At 41.4% G+C, this 19171-nt stretch overlaps 2 long non-coding RNA genes across 9 annotated transcripts in view; one reads left to right on the top strand and one right to left on the bottom strand.

Annotated features, from left to right (window-relative positions):
* The window catches only part of LOC113620088 (uncharacterized), a 148476-nt gene that overhangs the window by 115898 nt on the left and 13407 nt on the right, over positions 1-19171 (top strand). For 6 of the 8 annotated variants that reach the window (XR_003432655.1, XR_003432654.1, XR_003432660.1 and 3 more), the window contains 6 exons: positions 251-424; positions 526-585; positions 1990-2123; positions 2789-2990; positions 4119-4300; positions 4606-4732. This is a non-coding gene — a long non-coding RNA (uncharacterized LOC113620088). The remainder of the gene's footprint in view (positions 1-250; positions 425-525; positions 586-1989; positions 2124-2788; positions 2991-4118; positions 4301-4605; positions 4733-19171) is intronic. The other 2 variants (XR_003432659.1, XR_003432658.1) reach the window with 2 other exon arrangements.
* Positions 10305-19171, bottom strand: part of LOC113620089 (uncharacterized) — a 116327-nt gene continuing 107460 nt past the window's right edge. Inside the window, exons 2-3 of the long non-coding RNA XR_003432661.1 lie at positions 11388-11433; positions 10305-10607 (exon numbers count right to left, since the gene is read on the bottom strand). This is a non-coding gene — a long non-coding RNA (uncharacterized LOC113620089). The remainder of the gene's footprint in view (positions 10608-11387; positions 11434-19171) is intronic.

Raw genomic sequence — 19171 nt, 5'->3', positions numbered from 1 at the left:
GAGTCATCGTTAAATGATTGTTAGGTGGTTTTCCTGGCGAAAAGTGACTTCAGCTGTTGACAGAAGATGAAATAGAATCAAGACACTTGACAAGTATTCCAGTTGCTGTAGAACAAACCACTCCAAAACAGCAACTTAAAATAATGACAGTGTTTATTTTGCTCACAGATTTGCAGGTGGGGTGGGGTGGGGTGTGTGGGGTGGGGTGGGGTGGGTGGGGACATTTTGTCCCTTCTCTGCTTGGCATCAGGTGGGGTGACTGGCGGGCGGAAGGTGGAATCATCTGAAGGGCACTCACTCGCGTGTCTGGTGGTTGATGCTGACCGTTGGCTGGGACCAACGTGGGGCCGTGGCTGGAACACCTACGTGTGGTCCTTCATACGGCTGCTCATCTTCCCCACAGTATGGTGGCTGGGTTCCAAAGGTGAGTGTCCCAAGAGAGAGCCAGGTGGAAGCTGTATCAGCTTTTATGACCTAACCTTGAAAGTCACACAGCATCACTTCCTTCACATTCTCTTACTCAAGGTGGTCGCAAAGCATTGCCCAGGTGCCGAGAGAGGAAAACTGGACTCTCTCTCTTGATGGGTAAGTAGCAAGTTCTACAAGAACATGTGGGACTGGAAATACTAACGTGGCCATTTTTGGAAAATACAACGTGCCCCAATAAGTCCTCTCCTTTCTAATGTGGTCTGTACTACATACGTACAGAGCAAATATGGAAACTTGCCCAGATCCTCTTGGCTGCCCTGCTACATGTGAGTATGTTGCAGTTTCACCTTTACTCCAAAAACCATATTCATGCATTGTGAAAGCTGTAAATTCTTATGTGAGAAACAAAAAGAATTTTAGTATTATAAGATTCTATTTCCCACGCTTAGCACAACCATGGTTTTTAAAACAATCTCCCTGTGTACTGTCAAATTTGCCTTAACCTAAAAGGGAGATTGACACATTACAGGGATGGGGAAAGTCTACCTTTATTGGTTGGACTCAGGAAGCTGGTGGGTTTGTATTATTTTTATCTCTGAGCTTACTTGTCAAATACAACAAAAGATAGAACACAGAAGAGAGATTCATGGAAATGAATGGTTTGCAATGGAATTTCAAATATTCTTCTTAAATGCACGTTGGTGTTATTACCTACCAGCCACGCTATTCAAGACTATGTTAAGTCTGTTTATTTTTAAAATTTTATTTTATTTATTTTTGGCTGCGTTGGGTCTTCGTTGCTGCGCACGGGCTTTCTCTAGTTGAGGCGAGCGGGGGCTACTCTTCGTTGCAGTGCGCGGGCTTCTCATTGCGGTGGCTTCTCTTGTTTCGGAGCCCGGGCTCTAGGTGCGCGGGCTTCAGTACTTGTGGCACACGGGCTTAGTTGCTCCGCAGCACGTGGGGTCTTCCTGGACCAGGTCTCTAACCCGTGTCTGGCAGGCAGATTCTTAACCACTGCACCACCAAGGAAGTCCCAAGGCTATGTTAAGTTTAATATGTTGAGAGTCAGATGCCATTCTCATTTTTTGTTAAGGTTTGAGTCAACTTACTCATTTGTATCCCTAGTGTCCTTGGTTCCCACTGGGGCATGCATGCATAGAAAACATATTTACATAGAGTGGCACTTAGAGAATTGTCAGAAAACATCCAATTAATGGAGTCTACTAAGTTCAAATCTACTTTATGGTATGAATTATTCTCCCCAAATCAGCTGTAAATTAGATCTGCAGGGATTCTAATTTTTAAAAACTCTATTACTCTTAATTTTTATTTCTTTGAACATAACCAAGTTCTTTCCTCATTGAAGATGTGGTCATCATGTAACCAAAGTCTTAAAAACTAAGGTCTTTTGGTGATTGACATGTGAAACAAACAAAAAAGAAAAAAACCAGACTTTCACATTGCCTTTTAAAGTGTGAAAAATAGCTTGTATCCATGGTTGGGTAAATCAGTCAAATTGAATTGTAACAAAGTTTTGCCTCCTAATATTTTCTTGTTTAGACTCAAGACAACCATAAGACATTTCGTTTTAGCTCAGTCAACATTTTATTCTTCAGAAATTTGTTAAAGACTTGAAACTTTTTCCAGTCTGTTCTCTCCCACCACTACAGCGCCAAAGTAACAAAAGGAGCAAGGTCAGTGCCTGTATCTTCCCTGAAACTGACAGCATAAATGGAATTCAAATATTGTGAGCCCAGATTCTTATGTTCATTGATGTATCCTTGTAAAGAACATTTACTGATATGTCCAGCTCAGACAATTATGCGAACCATTAGCCAAGACAATAAACATGGTTGTTCTTCAGCTCACCTGGGGGAGCTTTTATAAAATGCTGATTCTTTGTTCCACTCCCCGAAGATGTTGGCTCACAGGCCAAGTATGAGGCCAAGGAATCTATACTCTACAAAAGTCCCTCTTATGATTCTGGGCATCAGCCCATGGTGAGAATGACTGAATGAGAATTTGCTAACTTTTAAAGTAACTTTTGTGAAGTAAGATGTTTTGCCTTGATAGGGTTTTTATAGCTCAAAACAAAGTGATATTATGTTTGAATTTCTATCCTTGTTACATTTTACAATAGGAATTCAGGCTTTATCTAAACTTTCATATATTGACTTTACAGTAGAAGCTATAGCTTTATTAAAAAAAAGGGGGGGAGATTTAGTTCATAACTCTCATCATTATTTCCGTCTCTAGCTTTGTATTTGGGCTGAAATATATTTTATATGTAAATAATGTTATATATAATAATAATGATTACTATCATTATCTGGTAAAATTTTTCTTTTACATCCTTTAGGCTCCTCTAGCTGGAACTCATGAAGTAAATGAAGAACTACAAACAATTTATTATGGTTAGAGGATATGAATGGGGCATGCCTCGTAAAAGTGGAAATTTTTGTATAGAGCCACAAAGGATACCTAAGATTTCTACAGATAGAGGAAACAGAATAAACAAAGGCACAGATGCTTGAACTTGCCTGGCACATTCAAGGATGTAGGTAAGCGTAGCCAGGGTACGAGATAATGGGAGATATCCATGGCTTAAAATATTCAATCTTCAGCAGTGGGGGCAAAGAATTCTGTCTCGGTTCTATTTCCAATTGTCTGGAGTGGCTTTTTGAAAAAGTATGTTAAGGTGGATTCTGAGGATGCATCTGGCTCTGAGGTTGATTAGGGATCAGCTATGGCCAGAAGACCGGGCAACAGAAAATCAGTGTATTTTCTAGTCCTAGTCTGGGTGCTGTACCTTTTGGGCATGTATTCTTGATCTTAGTGTTTTCTTCCACACTTTCTCTTAATTTGGTATATACATTCAATGTCTTTGTCCTGCTTTTAATTCTCCCTGTGGTATCTTAGATTATATATTGATCTTTGAGGGGTTCATGAAATACTGATCCTTTGAGAAAGGTGTTTTGCCTTTGGCTGCCCTTCTAACCCTATGGGTGGGCACTGTGAGTGGACTTTGCTGGAACATATTGAAGTGGTGAGAACCAGATGACTACAACCCAGTGTTTGCTTCTGAATTTCTGAATCAGCGATCGAGTCAAAGGGTGACTGATGAACTGTTAAGCTGATTTGCTGCATTTATGGATTTCCATTTAAAAGCCGATGGGGCACAGACATATGTTTCTCTAGAAGAAAGAGCTAACATAGAAATTAGGTCCTACTTCAGTTTTACCAAGAAAAGTTTACACTGATTGTCAAAGCACCTGTATTATTATACATGTAAATATTGATTGATCTAATCAATTTACCAGTTTTCAGAAACAAATCTGAATACTTAACATGCTGCAAGGAAATTTTAAAATGCATATTTACTTCTTCAAAACTAATTTCTGTGAAAGCTCTTTTTGTTGTTCCCACTTTTTTTGGTTACATCTAGCAGTCTCACTTGGACAAAATATATAGGCTCTTCATTAATACTACTTGAAGACTTTATATTTAATTAGCATGTGCTTTCACTTCTAAGGCTTTCTTGGGGCCACATTTTAACACTCTGAAATCGGGCTATGTGCATTGTAATCCCTGTGAACATTTCGTGTCGCATTTTCCATGTCTTTTCCTTCTCTGGCCTCCCCATACCAAAAAGCTGTTAATAAATCTATGCTGCTTCTTGGCTATTTTAGAATCAAGGAAGTGTGGAAAGTGCATGCGAGGATGGATGACTTTCTTTGATTTTGCCAAAAGGAGAGAATGAGAACTTGATAAATAAGGCAGAAGAAGAATTGCTTTGACTGGAGATTTCGAAACCATCTCTCCTCTTCCCCTGCATTTTGAATGGGGCTCCGTGAACATCTGAAAGCTGGAAGTGGGTCATGACTTTTTCTGCAGTGTCTTAAAGGAGCAAAAAATGATGTATCAGCTGCTTACAATCACTTTATTTCCAGTGTTTTAAAATTGGTTTAGTAAGCTAATGACGTCAATCATTGCTGGTGCTAGACGGAACATTTTTACCTAGAGATTAAAAACCTTAGAAAGTTAAGTCTTTTCTAAAAATTTTTATACTGGAGTACAGTTGATTAACAATGTTGTGTTAGTTTCAGTTTCAGGTGTACAGCACAGTGATTCAGTTATACATGTATCCATTCTTTTTCTAATTCTTTCCCCTTTTAGGTTATTACAGAAGATTGAGCAGAGTCCCCTGTGCTGTACAGCAGTGTGTATATGCTCTGCCCCTCTGTCTCCTGCATACCCACTGCCACTGTCCAGACTTCCCGCATCCTTCTCCAGGACACTTCAGGTAATGCCTGTGTTCATTCACTATCCTGCAGAGAATGTTCTTCCTCCAATATTCTCCATTCAGGTGAGCTCACCAGTTTTCAGAAAAACAGGTATGATCTTTATTTAAATATAGTTGATTTATAATGATGTGTTAGTTTCAGGTACACAGAAAAGTGATTCAGATATATATATAGATATATTCTTTTTTAGATTCTTTTCCATGATAGGTTATTATAAGATATTGAGTATAGTTCCCTGTGCTATGCAGTAGGTCCTTGTTTGTTATGTATTTTATATATAGTAGTGTGTATATTTTAATCCCAAACTCCAATTTATCCCTGCCCCCCACTTTTCCTCTTTGGTAACCGTAAATTTGTTTTCTAAGTCTGTGAATCTGTTTCATAAATAAGTTCATTTGTACCATTTTTTTAGATTCCACATATAAGCGATATATATTTGACTTTCTCTGACTTACTTCACGTAGTATGATAATCTCCAGGGCCATCCATGTTGCTGCAAATGGTATTATTTCATTCTTTTCTATGGATGAGTAGTATTCCATTGTGTGTATGTACCACATCTTCCATTCATCTGTTGATGGACACTGAGGCTGCTTCCAGGGCTTGGCTATTGTAAATAGTGCTTCAGTGAACATTTGGGGTGCGTGTATCTTTTCTTTTTTGAATTTTATTTATTTTATACAGCAGGTTCTTATTAATCTCCCAGTTCATCCCACCACCACCACCCACCGCCCCTGCTTTCTCCCCTTGGTGTCCATACGTTTGTTCTCCACATCTGTGTCTCCGTTTCTACCTTGCAAACTGGTTCATCTGTACCATTTTTGTAGATTCCACATATATGCGTTAACATACAACAACATTTGTTTTTCTCTTTCTGACTTACTTCACTCTGTATGACAGTCTCTAGGTCCATCCACGTCTCTACGAATGACCCAATTTCGTGCCTTTTTATGGCTGAGTAATATTCCATCAGATATATGTACCACATCTTCTTTATCCATTCATCTGTCAATGGACATTTAGGTTGTTTCCATCTCCTGGCTATTGTAAATAGAGCTGCAATGAACATTTTGGTACATGACTCTTTTTGAATTATGGTTTTCTCAGGGTATATGCCCAGCAGTGGGATTGCTGGGTCGTATGGTAGCTCTATTTTTAGTTTTTTAAGGAACCTCCATACTGTTCTCCATAGTGGCTGTATCAATTCACATTCCCACCAACAGTGCAGGAGGGTTCCCTTTTCTCCACACCCACTCCAGCATTTATTGTTTGTAGATTTTTTGATGATGGCCATTCTGACCGGTGTGAGGTGATACTTCCTTGTAACTTTGATTTGCATTCCTCTAATGATTAGTGATGTTGAGAATCTAGCCATCTGTATTTCTTCTCTGGAGAAATGTCTATTTAGGTCTTCAGCCCATTCTTTGATTGGGTTGTTTTTTTGATATTGAGCTGCATGAGCTGCTTGTAAATTTTGGAGATTAATTCCTTGTCAGTTGCTTTGTGAATATTTTCTCCCACGCTGTAGGTTGTCTTCTCGTTTTGTTTATGGTTTCCTTTACTGTGCAAAAAGCCTTGGAGTTTAATTAGGTTCCATTTGTTTATTTTTGTTTTTATTTCCATTACTCTAGGAGACAGATCCAAGATGATATTGCTGCCTCTGTTTTCCTCTAAGAGTTTTAGAGTATCAGGTCCTACATTTAGGTCTGTAATCCATTTTGAGGTTATTTTTGTGTATGGTGTTACAGAATGTTCTAATTTCAGGGAATTTTAAAGGTTGTCCCATCCTGCCATATCCTGTAAAAACCTTCTTCCAGCTTTAGGTCCGGAGTTCTGCTTGATATTTCCTCAGCCTCATGAATATGGGAAGTTCTTAGCCACTTCCTGCCCCATGACTTCTGACCTTAGAGCAGCAACCTTTAAGCCAAGTTAAATTTTCTAGTTGCCATAGACAGATAAGTTGCTTAATGCTCAGCAAGGCATAGGAGATATTTGGGGCTCAGACAGACTGCAGTTCAAGCCTCAGTTCTGCCATGTCTTAGCTGTGTGACTGGTCAGGTTACTCAACCTCTCTGAGCCTTATTCATTTATTCACATCATTCCAAAAATCATCAGTATAAAGGAGGCTTGCACATCTAGAAAGCGCCAGCTGTGGCCTGGATGCTGAGTGTACGTTGCCAAACAAAACGGACATATGGTTCCTGCTCTCTAAGAGCTTAGCTCGGGAGGATACTTGAGAATGAGTTGCCAGTGACACTCCAGAGCATACGTTCTCCGGTAGGTTAGCCCAGGCTTGGAGATGCAGGCAAAACTTCTGGAGAAATTACACCAAAGCTGAAGTGCGAAGAATCACTCGGGGTAGTCAGGTGGTGAGGAATAATCACGAGGGCCTTAACTTTCTTCCCTGTAAAATAGAGACACACCTACATAGAAACCATGAATCTAACACGCCAGAACTGTGCCTCGCAGGTCAGTCTTGGGCCAGAAAACATGTAGTGAATAGGTACCATCCTAGGCAGTGGGGATGGGAAAGTGAGTAGGTTGCTGTCTCTGTGCTCCTGGGTCTTAGAGGCTTGAGGTCTACCTCTAGCTGCGTAGGGCTGCCTCTATTACCGCTCTTGTCCCACTGTATATTGTACTTGCCTGTTGTCATGTCTGAGTCTTGAGACCATGAGCTTAGTGAGGCCAGGAATGCTTCTCTCTTATCCACTGTCATATCTCCAACGCTGAGCAGCTCCTAGTGGACCTTTGCTCTTCTTATCCGCCGTGGCTGATGTGGTAGGTTCCCTGTCACATCATCTCTCCCTCACCTTTTCAGCTTACACCTGCCCAACTTTCAGCTGCTCTCCCCACTGCTTTTATTTGCCTGAAGGTTTGCTCTGGCCGATGAGGGCCACTCAGCTCACTAGTAGGGGAGGGAAGCCGGGAGTGCAGGAGAATTAGGGCCCACCCCAGCTGCTCTCAGCAGCTTGGGGTAGAGCTGGTGTATAAATAACTCAGCTCCTAGGCCCTGGAATGACTCTGAGACATGTCTTCTACACTGGCTCCAAGTCCCCCGTAGAGGATTTAGATCTAGTTACCTCATAGCAATAACCCGATTGATACGTTACCCTCCCTTCCTTTCCCCACTTCCTTACCAGTGATTCCTGGGATTTTCACAACTCCCAAAGAAACCACTTACACTTGAATCCTTGTCTCAAGGTCTACTCAGGCATCCAAATCTCTATCGTATGTTTAGGGAATTCTGCCTATAAAGAGCCCATCTCCCATGACAGGAATGGAAAATGTCAGATACACTTGTGGCCAGGGTTGGGCACAGGACCTGGGCATTGAGCATTAGATGTACCCATCTCCACACTCTCTAAATTGGAAGCTCATGTCATGAAGAAGTAGGAGATGCCCAGATTTGATTCTGTTGACAGATGGCAGCAGGGACAACAGTTTGAACGGCACCTTGCAGCATCCAGTGTTGCTGGTACACATGGCACGACCCAAGACATCGAGCATGGCTTCCCCCACACAGTGTCGCCTGGAGATTTTCGAGCACTGTTCTTTCCCTTGTAGTCTCGGAGCCGGGTCCTGGGGTCCTCTCGGAGATTCTTTGATCTCTCCAATAGCTTTCGTGGTAAAATCCTTTCCTGCCAACGTGTCAAGGGTGGTTTCTGTAGCTTGTAACTAAGAATGGTGTCTGTGTCAGTCAGGATAGAGCCAGGAAAACAGTCCTCTAAATCTTGCACGCAGATGGGGTTTAATAATTTAATACAGATAATAGGTTAGAAGGGTGATGGAAAAGCTGGCAAGCCAAACAGGGAGAAAGGAAGCAACTCACAGGTCGGTAATAGCTGGAAGCTGCTACCACCACTAGGGCTGGAGGGGCAGTGGAGGAAGGGAACCCATCATCTGACAGGAGCTAGAGGGTTGACCAGTGAGATCCAGGAGCTGAAGCTCACAGGAAGGATGGGCAAGAGGGAGAGAAAGAAATATCTGGTCTTCTTTCTTTTTCCCTCCCTCCAATTTTACACCGTACCTCCCATAAGTTGGAAGTAATCACCAGAAGCTAGAGGGCAAGGGAGCCTATAGCACACAGCAGAACAGGGCAAGAGCCAGAAATAGACCTGAAAGCCGACAGGCAATTGCCATGCCCATGTGCTAGGAGTTCAAGTGCTCTTTGGCTGAATGAGTGAAGAGAATAACCAAGGAGAGGGCTGGCACCAGAATCTTGTGCTGTACCAACTCTTAAAAGAATAGGGAAATGAGAGGATTTCCCTTAAGAAGAAGCAATCGGAGAGAAAGGAGGAAAATGAGGCAAGAGTAAGGCCCTGGATGTCTTGGCTCTGAAGCAATCAACTCTGCCAGGCTCCTAACTGGACACCCACCAACTAGACCTGTGAATTATTCATCGAGTCTAGACAGGAGACTCAGAGCACTTATCCAGGAGCTTTGAGTATCATAGCTTCTAATCCAGGCTATTCCCTGGGTAACGTGGGTTATTAAGTGAGGATAACAGTGCTTGCCAACTTTCATTGGGCAAGGTAAGAAACAACGAATAATGAAGAGTTTTAAATACTTGGCATCTTGATAACCAAGAGATGAGCGCATTCACTCACAGTTTGAATTGATGGTATCGTCCTCGATGAATTCCATGAATAAATGGAATGTAATCTCTTTGTTAGTGGCAGTGCATAAGAGGAAGCAAAGGTCTGTGTTTGCATTTGTGAGAAGGAGCATGGTATACAGGCAAAGCTTCTAGGCCATGATAAATATTTGTTCCCTTCCTCAGTCTCCCTTCTTTTTATCATAGCTGTAACCTAGAGGGAAAAAAGTGAGAAAGTGAAGTACTGTCTAGAAAAAATGGCTGGGGTGAATCCCTTTTATAGGAAAATGCTTAAAACACCAAACATCCATGGGCATTGTAAATCCAAGGCCATTTACTCAGGATTTCAGATGTTCTAAAAAAAAATTCATCTGCACTTATTTTGTTTCTTCAGTGTGAGGAATGAGGAGGTGAGGAATCCTCACTTCCCATGGGTGCCGTGAAACGTCTACTGGTTTCTATTTTCTGTGGGATTTCATTCTCAGGTGGTGTCTTGGTGTTTCTGTGGCCCAAGCAAGGAGTCCCGAGACTATAGCACACTTTTGACACGGTTGGAAATATGATCACCTCGAGGCCCATTGCAAAAGGAGCCGGGCCTCTGCCATGGGTCAGCAGCAGCCAGGAGGGTTGCCAAGATACAGTACAAAACACAAGACCCTACATCTCCCTCTGGGTTTCTGCAGCAGCTTTCTTGAACTCAGCTGTTGAAATTTCACTTCCTTCACTGAAATCCAAACACATCTGTCCCCCCAGATAGGAAAGTGCTTATTAAGTGACTTCCTCCATGCTGGCTAGGCTTGTGGCTTTATTCAGCCCTTACAGAGTGTGTGGGGGCTTCCCTGGTGGCGCAGTGGTTGAGAGTCCGCCTGCCGATGCAGGGGACGCGGGTTCGTGCCCCGGTCCGGGAGATCCCACATGCCGCGGAGCGGCTGGGCCCGTGAGCCGTGGCCGCTGAGCCTGCGCGTCCGGAACCTGTGCTCCGCAACGGGAGAGGCCCGCGTACCGCAAAAAAAAAAAAAAAAAAAGACAAGACAGTGTGGGAGCTGAGTACCACAAGGATACCTGAGTACCAGGGATGAAGGCAAAGCCCAGGGATGGGTCACTGGGGTGGAAGCGTGCCAGCCAGCACTGATACCTGGGGGCGGTCGTCAGGGTACTCACCGCTTGGCTTGGCTTTGAAACATCAGCTGGAGCCCAGGCAATATCAGGTCTCACTTAAGCTTCACCCTCTACGCCGTCTCTCTCATTCTTCTACTTGTCATGGACACAATCCTTTTCATCTGTTTAATTTCAGAGCACAACAGGGATATTGATTGCTTTATTTATGTGTTGGTCAGGTGCCTTCAAATATCAATTTTGTCATGACTTGCTGTTTTAGAAACTATGATTTCAAACCAAAATGTAATTTTTTAAAAAAATGAATGGTGGTAGTGTCGAGCCAAGCTTATCCTATGTCCTAGGCGGTGGAGGTCAAAAAGGGAAGCTCTCCCCTATGAATTTTTAGGATTGGGTTGCCCTTCAGGCCCTATTCCAGACCAGAAAAGAACCTTCCCAGAATAGGCGAGACCCATGTTCGGGGTTTGTATGATGGAATGCTAAGGAGGGCAACTCTTCCCTTCCTAGCATTGTTCCCAGCAGTGCCAACCCCATGGTGGACCCCCTCACCCTCAGATCCCTCGTGGAAGCTGGTGCTCTGGAAACCCAGAAGCAGAGCAGCCCCTGGTCCCCCTGCATCTGTCTCACTCACTCAGTCACTTATTACCCAAAGGGCCATCATTACCCATGTCCTGTTCTTTCAGGACTATTTTAAACATATTTCTTCATTCATGTTAATATTCCTCATTCTACATAGAATGCCTACCTCTGAGGTAGGTCATATCCCTTTACCCTTCCTCCATCCTTCTAATTTTTTACACTACAGTTTTTACTATTTGTGTTATCTGACAATGGAATATTCACTGTTGAGCCGAGTCTATTATCATTATGCTTCCTTTCTTATTCAATTGTTTTTTTTTTTCCCTAGAGCTGATAAATTACTTATGTTTTAGAAATGTACTTACTTTTCTCTGTACACGTTGTTAATGTTTTTTCAGTCCCTCCGAGAGCCTGTAATATTCAAAACACTATTTTAACACATTAAGTAATGTGTAAAAATTTAAAAATTTAATTTTTTAAGAAGCTCTGTGCGGTAGGTACGTCACGATCCACATTTTATAGACGGGAAACATGAAGCACTGGGAGGCTGCCTGTGCTCTTTCTCCTGCATGTCCCTGTGCTCTCATTTTCCTCTGGATTTTGCTTGTTTACTATACCTGTACCTGCTGTCATAGTAGGATGGATTTTCAGTATCGTCAAGGGAATTTCCCATATCTCCTTTCTGTACCGATTCCTCATTTTCTGGATATCACTTCTTTTGGGTGTACCTTATTGCTTTAGGGGGAAGCCAATCCTTTAGAAGACTTCTTGAGAAAAGGTGAATGGGAGACAAATAATTGTTAGATCTTAAATGTTAGCAAGTGTTTGTATTCTAGTTTGATAGCCCTGGGTACAGTGTTCACTGCCCTCTTATCCTCGATTGTTTACATGTGACCTGTCTTTTACAATCTTCCTGGTATTCTGAAATTTTACAGCAGTGGTTGGTATTTTTCATTTATTGTGCTGGGTGTTCGGGAGGACTTTTCTGCAGGTCCAGAAAATGTTCTTGTACTATTTCTCTTGACATTTTTCTCTTGTGGATCCTTACGGTAGGCTGTTGGGCCTCTGGGATTGGCCTTCTGGTTTCTTCTTTTTTTCTGTCCCATTTTTTTAAAGGTTTTGAGGTATGTTCCTATTTGCCATATATATACAATACGCACATAAATGTATATTTATCCATGTAATTTTAGCTCTCATATTTACATTTCTAAGAATGCTTTCTTATCCTAATAATAATGTCTGCTTATTCCTTTTTCTTAATAGCATCCTGACCTTGTTTTAACGATAGCTTATCTTCTCTTTCTGAGGTCATTAAATATGTTTTTTTTAATTTTCTTCTTTTTAGTGCGTTCTCTCTTTTTTTTTGAGTTTTCTTTCCTCCTTGCTTCTGTTTTGATGTCTCTATCTTTTATGGTAGAGGCTTTCTTCAACTGTCAAGCCATCACTGGTTTTCTGTTCATATTGTAAAAGTTAGAATGCTGGAAGCTCTGTGTGCTTACACTTGGCTTGTCAACTGTAAAGTGCACTGTAGAGTAACTGGGTGATGAGTTGGCTTTTTAATTGGGAGATTCCTATGTGTCAGGACCTACAGAGTGTTCTCTAAGCACATGACGTATTTATTCGTGTAAATGTGTATTGAAGTCTTGAGAAGATTGAGATAATTTCTATTACGGCAGCACAAACAAACAACAAAAAATTCACTGTGAGATATGTGGGTGGGTTCCTAATGTGGGTGGGTTCCTAAAGCTCTTCCTGCTATTTCTGCACCTTGGACTCTATTTCCCCACCGTATTGCTTATCATGGTCTGCTCTCCCCATTTTAAGGTAGAGCTATTAGGTTCATGCTGACGTATGTCCTCAGAATAATCAGCTTCACGAATTCTTACGAATTCTGAAGACAGTTCTAGCCCAAAGAAGAATCTTTTTTTTTTTTTTTTGCGGTACGCGGCCCTCTCACTCTTGGGGCCTCTCCCGTTGCGGAGCACAGGCTCCAGACGCGCAGGCTCAGTGGCCACGGCTCATGGGCCCAGCCGCTCCGTGGCATGTGGGATCTTCCCGGATGGGGGCATGAACCCGCGTCCCCTGCATTGGCAGGCGGACTTTCAACCACTGCGCCACCAGGGAAGCCCAGAAGAATCATTCTTAAGTTTGTGCCACATACCCAACTATTAGAGGTGAAAACTCTAGTAGTTACATGATAACTATCAAGAAACTTTACTTCTGGACTGGTGCCAATTTACATATACTCCTTATTTCTGTAATTACTGCATGTAGATCCATTCTACGCATCATGATAATTACATTTATCTTGATGTACCTCCTTCTCCTTGTTTCAGTGACTCTGCTGAAACCACATGTTTCTTTACCCTCTTGATGCCTGAGATTTTCTCCATTTGGGGACAGTCACACTAGACTGTCCCGCTGTGGGACTTTCAATTTAATGCTCTAGACCTCTCGTCTAACATATTGTTGAGAGTTCCTCCCCAAGCCCTCAAGGTTATAGAAACTAGTTGTAGACAGAGCTGGATCCTTAAACGTGATTTCCTTTATGTGGACTCACATACTTGATCTTTCTGGTATTATTGTAACTTGACCTCCTAGCAGCATTTAATACACTGGATTGGTTTCTGCTTCTTAGAGTTTCCCTGGATACCACTCTCTCCCAATATTGCTGCTACCTCCTATCCCGTTGGCCACTCTTTTCTCTCCTCCTGTGTTAGGTCCACCTCCTCAACCTGACCTCTAATGTAAGAGTGCTTCCGGATCCTGTACTCACCTCTTCTCTTCTGTCTACCAGGTCTCTTTAGGTGATGCCATCTAGTCCATACTTTTATGCTAATGACTCCCAGACATTTAACTGTGTTGTATCCCCAGGACTCCTGACTCTAGTTGCCTCCTTGACATCTTCATACAAATGTTCAATAGGCCTCTAGTGCTTAGCATAACATCCTAACTACCCCTTACATACCTCTTTCTTCCCATTTTGGAAAATGGCACCAAAATCCAGCTACTTGCTCAAGCTCCTAATCTGACAGTTACCCTTGATTCATTTCTTTCACTTTACCCACAAAAACTATTTATCTACAAACACTATGGGTTCTACTCCCATAAATACCTTGAATCTGTCCAATTCTCTGCATTTTCTTGACTCTTACCTTAGACAAAGACATCATAATATTTCTTCTAGGCTACCGCAGTAGCTTCTTACCTGGGATCCCGGCTTCCAAGCTTGCACATAGCAAACTTTTAGAAGCATAAATCAGATCACGCCACTGCTTAAAATCCTCCAAGTCTTATGATCTACAGAACCATACATGTTCCAGCTCTGGTCTACCAACCCTTCCTTTGGTTCCTCACAACACCAGGCTCATTCCCTCCCTAGAGTTTTTGACCCAGCTCTTCCTCTGCCTAGAATGAGCTTCTCTCTCATTCTCACAGCGCACATTCAATATTCTCTTCTTATCTAAAAAGTCACCGCCTCAGAGAATCCTTCCCAGGGTACCCACCTAGAGTACTTATTCAGTCATTTTCTCTACCATCAGCCTATTTTAATTCTATGGATAACACTTATTCCTCTCTGATATTTTTGTTTGTTTATTGTCTGTCTAACGCCCACCACTCCTTGAGAGAAGTGACCTCATCCATCTTTACTCAACTAGTATCATCAGTGCCTGGAACTAAAAAAAAAAAAAATCACTCAGTGCCTATTTGTAGAATGAATGGATTAACAGATGGCCTTAGAGGCCATCTAGTCCAACTTCCTCACTTTCAGAGGTGAGAAAACCAGAGAGAAAAGCGACTTGCCAAAGATGATGTAGTTCTCAGGCTCTTTGGCTTATTGTTTTAAATTTGTTCATCGTTATGGTGACCTCAACTACATCCCAAAGCAACTATCTTTAATTATACTCTTGGCTCTGCCAATCTCATTTGTTCATCATCTCACCTTAGGGTCATATCTTATTAGCGTTATCCTACCCAAGGGTGTTTGGGATAGGAGCCAACTCTACATTCTATTGTGTCAGTTGCCATTAACACAGGTCATATTTTTCCCGGGGCAGTTATAAGCTTTTTTTATAAACTTAGAGAACTGACTTTTTGGCTGTTCTCACCTGCTGACCCACTAAAAACCCACCTTTTTACCAAACTAGATACTTGATAGTGTTTATGTGTAGGGTAGAATTATAAATCTATTTTGTCATCATGGTAGTGGCCCAGTTTACAGGGTAATCATGGTTTGGCAGAAAGACCTTCGCCTTGGGAAGCCTGGTTTTTCGTCCATTCTATTACTCAGAAGCTGTCTGAGCTTAAGCAAGCCCTTAATACTCTAAGCTTCAATTTCGTAGCCTGTCCAGCTTTGCCATGAGCAGGGAGAAAACAACAACAACAAAACCAAAAATACCAATAACCACTCTCTCTCACTTCCTCTCAACCACTCTCTCTCACTTCCTCTCACTCTCTCCCCCTTTTTTTTTTTCTTCTAGTTTTTGCCCGCACAGCATGCAGGATCTTTTCGGGATCTTAGCTCCCCGACCAAGGATGGAACCCGCACTCCCTGTAATGGAAGCACAGAGTCTTAACCACTGGATTGCCAGGGAAGTCCCTCTCGTCCCTTCTTTATTTGGAATAACAATATGAAAATTCACTTCACAGGGACTAAGTGAACTTATTAATAAACCAGTTATTTGGATTAAATCAACTCATGAATGAGAAGACATTTTGCTAAGTGTAAAATGCATTACAGATACAAGGGATTAAATGTAAGGGATTGCTTACATTAATCAGTTTCTAATGTATTAAATATACAGCCGTCAGTAATTGTGATTTTGGTTAAGTCCCTGTTACATGTCAAACTTGCAAAACAAGTGTCTTCTTATCCCGTATACTTTTGAGTAATGATTTTAATTATTCTTTTTAATAAAAGTACTGTGTTCACCGTAACTAATCCAAATGATATAAAATGAAAATGGAAAAGTCTACTTTTTCACCTCAAACTCCACAAGTATAAGCCCCAGAAATAAGCAGTTAGCATTAGTTATTTTTAGTTACTACTGTTACTACTCATAATAGCTAACATAATGATAGTTTAGTACTTCACTGTGAGTCTGATGTTGTTAGAAGCACTTCATATATGAACTTATTTTGGTGCTTACAATAACCCTATGGCTTAAATATTACTGTTATCCTCATACGTGAGCAAACTGAGGCACAGAGCTGGGAAGCTATCTGCCTGGTGTCACACAGGCATTTGGGCTCAGGCAGACTGGCTCCCAAGTTCACGCTCTCAGTCACTATAAGCAGTGTATCTCGGACACCTTTCCATTTGCGTATACAGAGATCTACTGCGTAATTTTCGTACCTACAGAACACTCCATTGTGTGATGGCGCTTATCAGCTCCCAATTGATGAGAATTTTTGTTCTCTTCCACATTTTTCATTATGAGAAATAAACTGCTAAAAATTAAAAATTGAACTGCCATGGACAACCTCATACTTCTGTGTGAGTGTGCCTGTGGCATATACTTCTAGAAGTGAGTAGCTGAAACAAAGGACGTGTACACTAAACTTTTTGAGCACCACCACCACGTTGCCTTCTGTAATGATTACTGATTTTCACCTGGAGTCTACCAACCACCAGCATCACTGAGCAAACTGGTTATTTTTATGTACTACTGTTTTTTTTTCTAATTGTGTTTTACATCTCATTGCTCTGCTGTTTGACAAGGAATTTTACCATATGGTAAATACAGCATTTGGGGAAAGCTCCTCCTAGGCATGTGGGGTGATGTCTCTGCTCCTGGGCATAAGGTGAGCAGGGATCCAGGGACCTCCCTGCTTGTGCTGCCTGATACCTGAGGCTCTGGAGCAATTACTGTGTGACTGTTCACCTTGGCTCAGCCTGAGAGCTACTGTGACACATTTAGGGGCTCTGAAACATTTATCCAAGCAGAGCCTCTAAACCAACATACATTTTCACTCACATGCACCCTAGGGAGAGAAGGAGAACTCTAGGGAGTGAAACTCCACAGAAATGTAGTCTACCCCGCACTTCACCCTTGGAAACTTCTTGAGAAATGAAATTCATTTCTTCCAATCCCAAGTCTGTCTTTTTTTAACCAGTTTTTCTCGGTGGGTCGGTACGGAACAGTACATTAATAAAAGGAAATTAAGAAGGTACTTCAATCAACTACTATTTCATTATTTGCTTTGTAAAAGAAAATATTGAATAGTCTATGGTTCTTGCCTCCAAGAAACTTGCAGTCTCCTCCCACGGTCCTTCAATCAACTACTATTTCATTATTTGCTTTGTAAGAGAAAATATTGAATAGTCTATGGTTCTTGCCTCCAAAAAACTTGCAGTCTGCTCCCACCTTTGTAGGTATGGAGGGTGGAGAAATGGCTTGAATTTATAAAGGAAGGAATTTAGAGCAATAAGGAGGAACCTAGAAGGAAAACTAGTAATAGTATTATCCCTAGTTTCCTGATGATAAAAATAAAGCTTAGCGAGATTATGTGACTTAGCAGAGCTTACTCAAGTAGAAAGTAGTAAAGTTAAACAGTTCAAACTCTGGTTCCAGTTTCAAAGATCACATATTCTCTACTGCACTTGCTGGTGGTCTCCAAACCTGACTAATGCAGGGTTCTAGTTTCAACTACTTAACATATTGACGTCCTTCTGTGTACTACATGTAACAGAAATGCTGGATAAAATATAACAAAACTATGATATACATTGCCAAGGAAGAAAGGGAGGGAGAGAGAAAGGAAATTCTTACAGGCCAAAAATAAAGAAGAATCTCGTAACCGATATGGTTAAGTGATGAGCTGATGCCAGAACGAAACAGAGGATATCAGACATGGCTATGTGACCTAACGGCTAGGGGCTGTGGTTTTTACATGTCTAGAACAAAAGACTTGCCTTTGGGCCTGTGAAAGGTGAGGAGTTGGAACTGAAATTCATGCATAAAGCTAGGACCGAGGAAGAGCTGCTCCCACCATATAAAGGGACTATGAAACATCGTTCACTTACTACAAACGCCCAAGTGGCAAAATTCTCACTGATTAGATATCTGGATGGGAAGAAGTTCCACACAATAAATGGCAATTTAAAACTCTATGTTATGCACAGGTGTAGAATCCAAATTTTAGACTATTTTCATAGAATAGGAATCCCAAATGGAGATACTGATGGAGATACTGGAAATATTTCAGACCACTGAAACTCCTGGAATCCTCAGAAAAATCAAATGTAAGACTTCTCTGAATGGTTACCACCAAATCTTACAGTACACACAGGGATTCCACAGGGAAATATAACCTAGCCGAAAATATGCTCACAATTAAAAAGTACAGATTAAGTAAGAAAGTGGTTCACAACATGGGAGAGTCAGCAGATACATGTGGGAGGAAAAGCACCACAAGAACCTGAGATATAATGATGAAAAGCTGTCTGTAAATTAAGTATATTTACAATCATTGAAGAGATAAAGGGAGAAGTAACAACCCTCATAAAAAAAACCAGGGCATTCAAAAAGAACAAGCAGATATGAAACACAACCCAATAGAACGATTCAAAATGAAAAGTTGTGAATAAAATTAAACACAATGACCAATTTAAGAGCAGATTGGGACAGTTAGTTATAGAGAGAATTGATGATATGAAAGATGTACGTGAGAAAATTACCCAGAGGGAGATAAAGAGATATGAAACCCAAAAGAGAGGTTAGGATAAATGGATGATTAAACTAGAAGTTTCAATTTGCGTCTAATGGGAATTTCAGAAGGAGAAAATGGGGAAGGGGCAATATTTTAAGGGAAAATAGCTATGAATTTTTCAGAACTAAGAAAAGCCATGAAACCTCAGTCTGAAGAACCACACTGAGTCTTGCACAATATAGAAATCCACTGCTAATCCTGTGAAGACTGGAACACTGAAGAAAAACAAACTCTAGTTGAAAAGCAAGTAGTAGAGAGAAAAGACAGATAACATGCAAAGGAACAATCATTAGAATAATAGAGGATATCAATGAAATAGAGACCAGAAGACAATTCTCACTTATCATCAGAATCACTTGAGAAGCACATTAAACTACAGTATTATGGTTTTACCCCAGATGCCTTGCATGTTGTTCAGGAATGTGCATTTTAAAAA

Source organism: Aethalodelphis obliquidens, unplaced genomic scaffold (genome assembly GCF_003676395.1).
Source record: "Aethalodelphis obliquidens isolate GAN/ISIS:26980383/991018 unplaced genomic scaffold, ASM367639v1 scaffold7, whole genome shotgun sequence".
Taxonomy (NCBI): Eukaryota; Metazoa; Chordata; class Mammalia; order Artiodactyla; family Delphinidae; genus Aethalodelphis; species Aethalodelphis obliquidens.
This window is presented reverse-complemented; position numbering and strand designations above follow the sequence as displayed.